An 11,408-nucleotide genomic window follows, 5' to 3' on the forward strand; every position below is an offset into this window, starting at 1 on the left:
AACACTTTTTCTTTTTTTTAAAGCCAGCAAATGACCGGGATGTGGCAATGATGCAGTTTTTTTTCCTTCTTTTTATTTAGATTAAATATTTCTATTTTATTTACTGTGTTCTTATACCAAACTTTGAAAGGAATGCTTCGAGCTGTAATGAACTTTTGGACCGTCATACACCCACACCCTTGCCATCTGCTGAAAAAAGATAACTATCAGCTAAATGACCTATACTACACTGCATGTATTCATGTTAAGAATCCCTGAAACACCAGAGCAACCAGTAGCTGCAAATCAAGATGTATTTTCTCTCTACACACCCTTATTTACTTAAAGTGAAACTCCAGCTATGAAAAGCTAGAACTATAAATATTGCAAGAATTTTTTTTGGATTTCTATCTACAGTACTTCTGCTCTGCAGGTATAACATAAGGAATGAGGTAGTGCTTATGAAAAAACAAACATTTCCTTCATTCATGACTTCAAGTGGGGAGAGGAGAAATGTCCATTATAATCCCAGCAATCTTATTGTAGCACAGTGAACAGCACTTTTTACCAGCTGTTATTTATCTGGGAGGGAATTTGGCACAATGTCACAGCAAGCAGCATAACTTTGCTACCTGTGTTACCTCCCGTGGCACATTTTATCATTGGCTATAGGGTAGGGCCCCCCACCCTCATCACTATTTTGAAATGCCATGCACTAGGCACACTTCCTCCCTTATCTCACAGTGTAGTACTGATACTCTACTAACCTGCTCCCAGGCCCAATCACTATTACATGGGAGAGTGCCTAGCCATATACAAATGCTGATGGACTGGGGTTTGCGAGCAAGAACACTAAAGGCAAAGGCCTTCAAAAGTACAAGGTTGAGGGGTCATTGTCAGCATTCCAACAATACAAAGACGGCAATAAAAAATGTAAGCGTGCAATCAGGGCGACACGAAAGGCACATGGCAGAGGAGAGTTAAAAAAAAAAACAAAACAAGAAATTCTTTAAGTATATAAACAGTAAGAAAGTGAGCCCAGAACATATTGGCCCCATAAAAGATGACAAAGGGAATTTTGGCTACAAAGGACAGAGAGAAGGCAAAAGTTTTGAATATATTCTTCCCCTCAGTCTTCACAAAGGAAGCGGGGGGGTACAGTAACCAAGACTGTAATGTTAATTGTAATAATATGTCACAGAAAGCACCCTCGTGGCTAACCAAAGACAGAATCATAAATAGACTTGAAAAACATAAAGCGTTACTCCATTTTGTTGAAAAAAAAAAAAAAAAACATTCCCCCCTGGGTGATCTATGTATATTGTAAGGATTCTAACAACCTTTGTTGCAGATTCCTACCTTTTTGTTATTCTGAAGAAATTGTGCATTTGTCTGTGCTGAGTAGGTCTAATGGGAGTGGTTTCATAATTATCAGTCAGCTGTGGAAGCTGCAGAGCACTAATGAGGAAAGCTGCTGGGCCTGCATCCCTTTAGACGTGTTCCTAATGGAAGTATCTCACCAAAAATTACTTTTGTTGCAAGGGATGCCTGAAATCATCCTTGTATCTTAGGCAGACTTCTGGGAAAATTGGTGAGCCAATCACACAAGAAGGAAATTTATGTTTCTTTGGAGTGGTCAGTACACATTCTGTGTACAGAACAACTCCATGTAGCCATATTGCGTTGCATTTATAGAAAATTACAGTGACTGCAGATTGAATTGAAAAGCTAAGGTAATTCTTAATAACATTCAATTACAATATGACTTGTATCGCAATTGTACACGCTATATTTTTTTTCTTTATTTGCTATTTTTTTCCTCATGAAAGTGGAGTTACCCTTTAACAAAAATAAGTCACCGGTACCAGTTGGCTTACACTTGAGGATTCCTTCAGGAACTCAGGTGATAGCCAGACCATTGTTCCTATTTTTTTTTTGGACAGTTTACTGACTGGAATGGTACCAGCTGATTGAAGAAAAGCCAACGTGGCACCAATATTTAAAAAAGGGCCAAGCCATCCCTGGGGAACTACAGGCCAGTTAGCCTAACATCAATAATCTGCAAGCTATTGAAGGGGATAATAAGGGACTATATACAAGATTTTAGTAATGAAAACAGTATAGTTAGCAGTAATCATGGATGCATGAAGAATCGTTCTTGCCAGACCAATCTATTAACCTTCTATGAAGAAGTGAGCAGCCATCTGGATAAAGGAAGGCCCGTGCATGTGGTGTATCTGGATTTTGCAAAGGCATTCGATACAGTTCCCCACAAACATTTACTGTACAAACTAAGGTATGTAGGCATGGACCATAGGGTGAGTACCTGGATTAAAAACTGGCTACAAGGGCGAGTCCAAAGGGTGGTGATAAATGGTGAGTATTTCAAATGGTCTGGTGTGGAAAGTGGGGTCCCCCAGGGATCTGTCCTGGGACCAATCCTGTTTAATGACAGGCTCAGCAATGGCATGCTAGGCCAACAAAATATTGGCATGCATTAAAAAGGGGATTCACTCCAGAGATAAAACAATTATTCTCCACTCTACAAGACTCTGGTCTGGCTGCATCTTGAGTATGCTGTCCAGTTCTGGGCACCGGTCCTAAAGAAGAATGTGCTGGAACTAGAAAGAGTCAAGAGAAGGGCAGCAAAGCTAATAAAGGGACTGGAGGATCTCCCCTATGGGGAAAGATTACAAGCATTGAACTAATTCTCTCCGGAGGGGAGACCCTTGAGAGGGCATGAGATATCAATGTACAAATACTGTACTGTTGACCCTAGCATAGGGAAAAAGGGCATTTAAAAAGACACACAGCCATTCGCTAAAACTGGAAGAGAAGTGGTTTAACCTTGAACTGCGTAGAGGGTTTACAGTCAGAGCGGTAAGGATGTGGAATTCTCTTAGACAAGCAGTGGTATCAGCAGGGAGCATTGATAGTTTCAAAATACTATTAGATGGGCACATTAACCCCTTCAGCCCCGGAAGGATTTACCCCCTAATGACTAGGCCATTTTTTTTTGCGAAACGGCACTGCGTCGCTTTTACTGACAATTATGCGGGAGTGCAACACTGTAACTAAACAAAATTGATGTCCCTTTTTTCCCACAAATAGAGCTATCTTTTGGTGGTATTTCACCTGCAGTTTTTATTTTTTGCGCTATAAACAAAAAGGAACGACGATTTTCTACTTTCTGCTATAATACATATCCCCCAAAAAATGTAAAAAAACAAGTTTATTCATCAGTTTAGGCCAATATGTATTCTTCTACATATTTTTGGTAAAATAAATCCCAATAAGCCTATATTGATTGGTTTACGCAAAAGTTATAGCGTCTACAGAATAGGGGATAGATTTAGAGACTTATAATTTTTTTTTAATTGTTTTTATTGGTAATGGTGGCGATCTGCGATTTTTTTTTTTTTTTATTGTATCAAATAGGTAGTCACATGACTTACAGTAAATATGCTGCTACATAGCATGCAATACAAATAGGAATTAGACATTTTAAATGTACATGAGAGATTAAATAGGTTAAAAACATATATTATAAGAAAAAGTAACTTTTGGCATTTAATAGCGCTCAGCGCGTTTCCTGGCATTACAGCCTGGCATTTACTTGTTCTTATAATATATGTTCTTAACCCATTCATCTCTCATGTACATTTCAAATGTCTAATTCCTATTTGTATTGCATGCTATTCAGCAGCATATTTAGTGTAAGTCATGTGACTACCTATTTATTTGATACAATACTTTTCTTCAATGTAACAATAAATCATGCACTGTAACTTCAATTTTATGTTGTTTTTGTCCATATCCGACATGGCGGTCACCTCATTTAAAGTCCCACAGATCTCCTTTTCAATTAAATAGGTGAATTTTAGTGACAGTGAATTACATTTTCCTGTTTCTGTCAAATCCTGTAAGAAATGCTTCGCTAAAGCCAGGTTCACACATGTGAATTTCCCCGCATCCAATTTGCTTGACAGCCAAGTGTGACTGGCTCTCAATGGAGTCAGTTCACACAGGGCCGGGACAGCCTTGGTTCGGATTGCAGAAGGGTTCTGTGCGTGTTTGGGTCTGGTTCAGGTGCAAATTCAGGCAAACATTCGGACCTGAACCGGTGAACAGACACACATTGGACCCCAGCCAAAAACCCACGGCCGCACATACAGTATCTCACAAAAGTGAGTACACCCCTCACGTTTTTGTAAATATTTTATTATATCTTTACATGTGACAACACTGAAGAAATGATACATTGCTACAATGTAAAGTAGTGAGTGTACAGCTTGTGTAACTTTGTCCCCTCAAAATAACTCAACACACAGCCATTAATGTCTAAACCACTGGCAACAAAAGTGAGTACACCCCGAAGTGAAAATGTCCAAATTGGGCACAAAGTGTCAATATTTTGTGTGGCCACCATTATTTTCCAGTACTGCCTTAACCCCCTTGGGCATGGAGTTCACTAGAGCTTCACAGGTTGCCACTGGAGTTCTCTTCCACTCCTTGATGACATCATGGAGCTGGTGGATGTTAGAGACCCTACCACCTTCCGTTTGAGGATGCCCCACAGATGATCAATGGGGTTTAGGTCTAGAGACATGCTTGGCCAGGCCATCACCTTTACCCTCAGCTTCTTTAGCAAGGCAGTGGTTGTCTTGGAGTTGTGTTTGGGGTCCTTATCCTGTTGGAATACTGTCCTGCGGCCCAGTCTCCGAAGGGAGGGGATCATGCTCTGCTTCAGTATGTCACAGTGTATGTTGGCATTCATGGTTCCCTTAACGAATTGTAGCTCACCAGTGCCGGCACTACTCATGCAGCCCCAGACCATGACACTCTCACCACCATGCTTGACTGTAGGCAAGACACACTCCTTTGTACCCCTCACCTGGTTGCCCCCACACACGCTTGAACCAAATAAGTTTATCTTGGTCTCTTCAGACCACAGGACATGGTTCCAGTAATACATGTCCTTAATCTGCTTGTCTTCAGCAAATGGTTTGCGGGCTTTCTTGTGCATCAACTTTGGAAGAGGCTTCCTTCTGGGACGACAGCCATGCAGGCCAATTTGATGCAGTGTGCGGTGTATGGTTTGAGCACTGACAGGCTTACTCCCCACCCCTTCAACTTCTGCAGCAATGCTGGCAGCACTCATACGTCTATTTACCAAAGACAACCTCTGGATATGACGCTGAGCACATGCACTCAAACCGCTATATGGTCTTGGCCACCGTGCTACAGCTCAGTTTCAGGGTCTTGGCAATCTTCTTATAGCCTAGGCCATCTTTATATAGAGCAACATTTTTTTTTTTTTTCAGTTCTTTGCCATGAGGTGCCATGTTGAACTTTCAGTGACCAGTATGAGAGAGTGAGAGCAATACCACCAAATTTAACACACTGGCTCCCCATTCACACCTGAGACCTTGTAACACTAATGAGTCACATGACACCGGGGAGGGAAAATAGCTAATTGGGCCAATTCGGACATTTTAACTTAGGGCTGTACTCACTTTTGATGCCAACAGTTTAGACATTTTAGTTTAGGCTGTGTGTTGAATTATTTTGAGGGGACAGCAAATTTACACTGTTATACAAGCTGTACACTCACTACTTTACATTGTAGCAAAGTGTCATTTCTTCAGCGTTGCCACATGAAAAGATATAATAAAATATTTACAAAAATGTGAGGGGTGTACTCGCTTTTGTGAGATACTGTATGTGAACACCGCCTTAAGGATCACTTCATTATTTGAACTTGTGGCCCTAGTGATGAGTGCATAGGCAATTTAAGATTAATTTGTTGCATCTGATGAAAGATTGAGCGTTGTATGGTCAGCATTAGGCTTAAAGTGGGTCACAGCAATTGTTTATCAAAGTGTTCAGCATAAAAAACTGTCAGTATCATCTACACTGGCGGAGTAAGTTTACCTTTTCACTCTGAGTCTTTTTGCAGTGCAAGTTTGAATTTGACAGCTTTTTGAATGATTTGAATTATTATTTCAGATACCTTGATACATTCTCATCACTGCTTTTTGCACTTTACATTGTTTTAAGATTGTTGTTATCTAAATGCAGCATTTGTTTGGTTATTGTTAAAACAAATGCCATGAAAATAAGAGCAGATAATGGTGCATATTTTTGCCACTTTTCAGTGTTCATCGTAAATGTTCAGTAAAAGAACTTTCTCTCTGATTCAGGCAGAAAGCTTAATAATGAATTATCATGACATGGCTCTGCACAAAACTATAAGGTGTAGATGGAGTGGATCCCAAGTCTTTTTATAAGTGGCCCCCTTCTTAGTGCCAGCTATTACAAAAGAACATTGCAATGGCTGTAATGCTGAAATAACTACAAGTAAAGCTGACTCAGTCCCTTATACAGTAGCTTGATCCCTCCTAGCTGCTTCGTGTTAATGGCTGTGTTGATAGACTGGATCTTTGTGTAGTGTGTTTATTACTTGCTTTGGAACTTTTATTTTTTGGTGTTCAGATTAAGAATCTCAGACCCTAATGCTGCATCTAGTATGCATTCTCTAAAATGACAGCTATGTTCAGTTTAGACATCAACGCTGTTTCACCCTGCATTACAGCTGGCCCATGGATTAGATGTGGCAGCTGCTGTACCATCCCCCCCACCCCCAAAGCAAATGTCCTTTTCTGCACATAGGGACATTTTGTTAAGCAAGCACCAACAGCAGCACATAGTGTAAATCTGGCTGAATCTTATTTATCAAGAGATTTACAGTCATTTTCAGTGTGTTTAAGATCCCTATGCCTGGAATTTTAGTCAGCACACTGACACAGTTGTATATTTATCTGTGAAATATTTATACAATTTTACTTGCTAAATGCTATACTGAAAGCTGGTGCCTTAAATGGTTGGCACAGTGCTGCTTCTGATTTTGGAGATGGGGGAAATGTAATATCTCTTGGAGTAAATAATTTCCATGTTGTCCAAGACCTCATAACAGGTGGAAGCAGGGTCGGATTAACATAGGGGCTATTGGAGCTGCAGCTCCAGGCCCCTTACCTTAAGATAGGCTCATTTGCCAAAAACAAAAAAGAGTCATACAGACTTGTTGGTAGCCAAAGACCTACCCCACCACTGGTCAAAATTTGGGGCTCCTAGGTCCTATGATTCCAGAGATACGGGGCTCCTTGTGCAGCCTGTCTGAACCTACGTACAGCGCGACCAGTTTAAATACAAGCTGGCACACTCTGTTTGCCGCAGACTGACAGGAAAAGCTCACAGTGCCTCTCACTTCTTGTCTGAGGCACTGATCTCAATGGACAGCTTGGAGCATTGGACCAATGGTAAAGTACAATTGGCCCCAGCTGTCCAATAAAAATGCTGCAGTGGAGGCACTCCTCTTACTGCAGTGTCATAGAAGGGGGCATGTGTCTAAAAGACAAATTCTCCCTTCCAGCCCTCTTAATTAGAAGGAAAAAGCATGGGATAATGGGTAAAAGGTTTACCTATAATCCTATGTTTTTCTCACACAGTTAAAACAGAGTTCCACCCAAAAGTGGAACTTCCGCTCATTTCTCTCCCCCCTCCCCTCCAGTGCCACCTTTGGCACCCTTCGGGGGGAGCGGATACCTGTCTTTGATACCTGTCTTTGACATTGTTACCTGTCAGGTAACATAATTTATTTATCTATTTACTGTGAAATTACTGGTTGGAAGTTATAACTTCAAACTGAAGCAATTTGTCCGTTAAGCAACCTGCTTGAGTACAGTTTTTGAAAATATAGTAAATTACCTTAAACACAATATATAATAATTATTTGTATATTACTTATGGTAATTAACGACTTGCCACCCAGGCCAATTCTGACACTTCTCTCCTACATGTAAAAATCATAATTTCTTTAATCGTACATCACGGGACACAGAGCCATAGTAATTACTATGTGGGTTATAGTCCACCTTCAGGTGCTGGACACTGGCACACCCTAAACAGGAAGTTGCCTCCCTATATAACCCCTTCCACTACTGGGAGTATCTGTTTTTTTGCCAGTGTCTAAGGTGTTGGTCACGAGTAAAGATGTGCTGTGTTGAGCTCCACTGGAGCAATCCTTGCTGGGGCTAGCTATGCAGCCGGATCCATTCAAAGTGTCTTTTAGGCCGAATTGAATGGTACCCGGGCCTCGTACCTGAAGAAACAAGGTTTTGCCTGTAACGCTTCTCTTTTTAGAGAGCTGGACCCCGGAATCCAGTACTTTTGGTATTAAGGCCATAAACTTTTACTGGCGGGGTGCTTTTTACAGGTCCAGGATTGTGGGTTCCCCGAGGGTCCCCAGTTCCTGAAGGTTTGTTAACAGAACCCACCGTGAAGGGTGAAGAATAGGCCTGCTGGTTTTACCACAGAAAACCCTACGGCGGGAAAGGTAAGTGGAGTTTTTCTATGGAATTTTTAAATATTCTTATGAAATGTCTCCTTTTAAGTAAATGTTGATGGAGCACGTACCTTCTCATGCTTTGCTCTGAGTCACACTGTGTCACAGAAGCAGCAGACTTTTTTTCCTCGGCTAGCAGGCAGACCTCCGGTAAGTTTGGTGGGTTTTGCTTCCTCCAGACACCCCCACCTGAGCTGATCTCTTCCCCTCTTCAAGAGGCTGAGTATAAAGGAGGACTAAAAACAATCGGCAATGCCATTTTCTTTCACCGCCCCTACACGGCGGTGGCTTCCAGGTCTCCTCCACGCCATCCCTCCCTCACTCAGCCGATGCTGTTGGATCGGAGGCCCGTGCTTGCGCTGGAAATCTCTTCTTTTTTAAATAAAAAAAAGAAAGGAGGGAGGGCACGATGCGACAGTGGGGGCAGGGCTTAACGCGGCATTGGCGTTCTCCAATGTGGGAGTGTTTTTTTAAGAAAAAAAAACTCCATGTATACTGGCTGGAAAATTGTCGAAGAGACATAAGAGCAAAGAAGAGCATGAAAGAGGTTTTGGTGATACAGGCATTTCCTATTTGACACATTTACTATTTGCATCAGGCTGAGCATTAATAGCAGCGGCAGTAGCTCAAGCAGTGGATGGGATTTTGTCTGGTAGTACCTCTGCTTTGTGCATCGGGCTAAGGTCAGAAGGGGGGGGTTGAAACACCCCCAAAAAAGAGCTAAAAGGGTCTCCCTCAAGCTCTGGAAAGCCTACTCATCTCTACAAATGGCATCCTCCCCTGAGAGGGGGTGGCTGGTCAGAGTGAGCATCAGGGCCATGAAATATCTGCAACTGTTTTTAACACTGCAGCCCCTGTTTATTTTATGATATTTAAAAAAAAAAAAAAGTTTAATGACTTTAATCGCATCCCAGTGTGGGTCAAAATGCGACAGGTTCTCTTCCATTACCCAGGAACCTCAAACTGAGTAACTAGGGGCAGGAGAAGACGAATCTAATCCAATCTTAAGATTGATGGTGCAATTTCTTACTGAATGATCGCTCCACATTTATGTACCCTTAACTAAGTGTTTGGGTTCATTAAAGCCTCCTCAAGCTGCGCATGCCTTTTCCTGTCCATTCATTGCTGGAAAAGCTTTTTTGTATCTGAGAGGATCACCCCAGATAAGCATTTTTTTCCCACCTAAAAAGTTTTCACACTTTATCCTATGGTGGAGGAAATTCACTAAGTAGGGTATACCAGCAATTAACGCTGTTATATCCTCTGTGAATATGTTTGACTTGTCCTGCAGACAATGCTCAAATGTTTAGGGATCCAACGGATAAAAAGGTGGAATTCCTATTGAAAAGAAAAAAAAACAAAAACTTTTTTTCTTGAGTTGAGTATCTCAGCCTGTGCTGACAGTAATTGCTTAATCATTGAGAGACCAGTTTAAACAGGTGTTCAAGGTTATCCTGCTCAGCAGGCCCAGGAGGCAGCTTTATGTTTCCAATAGTTGCTATGAGAGATTCTATCCTTTTAGGCCTTGCGCCCTTCGCTAAGCACCTTGTAAGAAGCTCCTGGCTAGTCTTCCTTTTTGCGGTGAAACAGCTATTTGGGGATGTTTTGGATAATACAGTGTCGAGACGAATGGGGGACTTCCTCAATAGCTCCAGCGTACAAACTAGAGTTCCAAGACTTCCCGTCTCCTCGTTTTTTCAGATCAAACGTTTCTAAGGATCCAGAGAAAAAGAAAAAAGTGATCATGGGGTCCCCATGTAAGAACAGAGGTTGGGGTTTGCTTCAAACCTCTTTTTTTTTTTCACAGTGCCAAATCTGAATGGACATTCTTGATCTCAAAAATCTAAATTCAGTTCCTGAATATAACCACTCTTTTTTTCGTATGGAGTCAATCCAAATCAGTTATCTCCATCCTACAAGGAGGAGAACTTCTGGCGTCAATCGACATCAAAGATGCATACCTCCATATGCCCATTTCCTCGCTCACTAGTAATATCTACTTTTCAAGGTGTAAAATCTTCATTTTCAGTGTGTAGCTCTGCTTTCTGGTCCAGCTACTGCACCTTGAGTGTTTTACAAAGGTTCTGGCCCCTCTTATAGCAAGATTAAGGGCCCAAGGTATAACGATTATGGTTTACCTAGTCGAGCTGTTCTTGATAGACCAGTCGGTAGCCCGCTTAGACCAAAGTATGGTCAAACATTCAACTACCTGGAATATCTAGGTCGGATTCTCAACCTAGGAGAAATCTTCTTTAAAACCATGAAGAAGGCTAAAATACTTGGGCCTGGTCATAGGTACACCCAGAAAAGGGTATTCTTACCCAGGCAAAGATCAGCACCATAAAGGAACTGATTTAGGTGGTCGAAGCAAGATGAATTCTTCTATTCAGCTTTGCATGAGGATGTTGGGAAAGATGGTGGCTTCATTCGAGACTGCTGCAAAACAGTATCTTATCAGCTTGGAACAAAGGGTTCAAGCTCTACATTCCCAATGTGTCTGACTCCAAAGCCTACAGCCACATCACCCTGATAGCGCCCGATCTCGTCTGATCTTGGAGGCTAAGCAGGGTCGGGCCTGGTTAGTACCCGGATGAAAAACCACCTGGAAATACCAGGGTGCTGTAGGCTGGGTGCGCCGGAGCCTCAGTTTATGGTTAATATCCAAAAATCTACTAAGGGGAAAATCCTTCCTTTAGTTACCTGGGAAAAGGCCTTGCCCATTAACATTTTAGAAATTCAGGCAGAGCTCTTGGTCCTGAGGGCCTGAACATTCAGTTTACAGTATTGTCCTGCCAGGATTCATTCCGACAATGCCACAGCAATGGCTTATATTAATCACCAAGGGGGCACAAGAAGTTGTGCGGCCCAGAGAAAGGTGAATCATATCCTATCTTGGGCAGAAAACAATGTACTTCGCCTATCGGCAGTCCTCATTCTAGGAATAGAAATTTGGCAGTGGACTACTTGAGTCGCCAGCAGTTGTTCCTGGGAGAATGGTTCCTTCACCCCGATATCTTCCTTCCAT

General features: G+C 41.9%; 1 pseudogene; it reads left to right on the forward strand.

Annotated features, from left to right (window-relative positions):
- Positions 1 to 10,891: 10,891 nt before the first annotated feature.
- Positions 10,892 to 11,011, forward strand: LOC141130852 (5S ribosomal RNA; annotated as a pseudogene).
- Positions 11,012 to 11,408: the final 397 nt, after the last annotated feature.

This window comes from Aquarana catesbeiana, linkage group LG02, assembly GCF_042186555.1.
Source record: "Aquarana catesbeiana isolate 2022-GZ linkage group LG02, ASM4218655v1, whole genome shotgun sequence".
Classification (NCBI taxonomy): domain Eukaryota; kingdom Metazoa; phylum Chordata; class Amphibia; order Anura; family Ranidae; genus Aquarana; species Aquarana catesbeiana.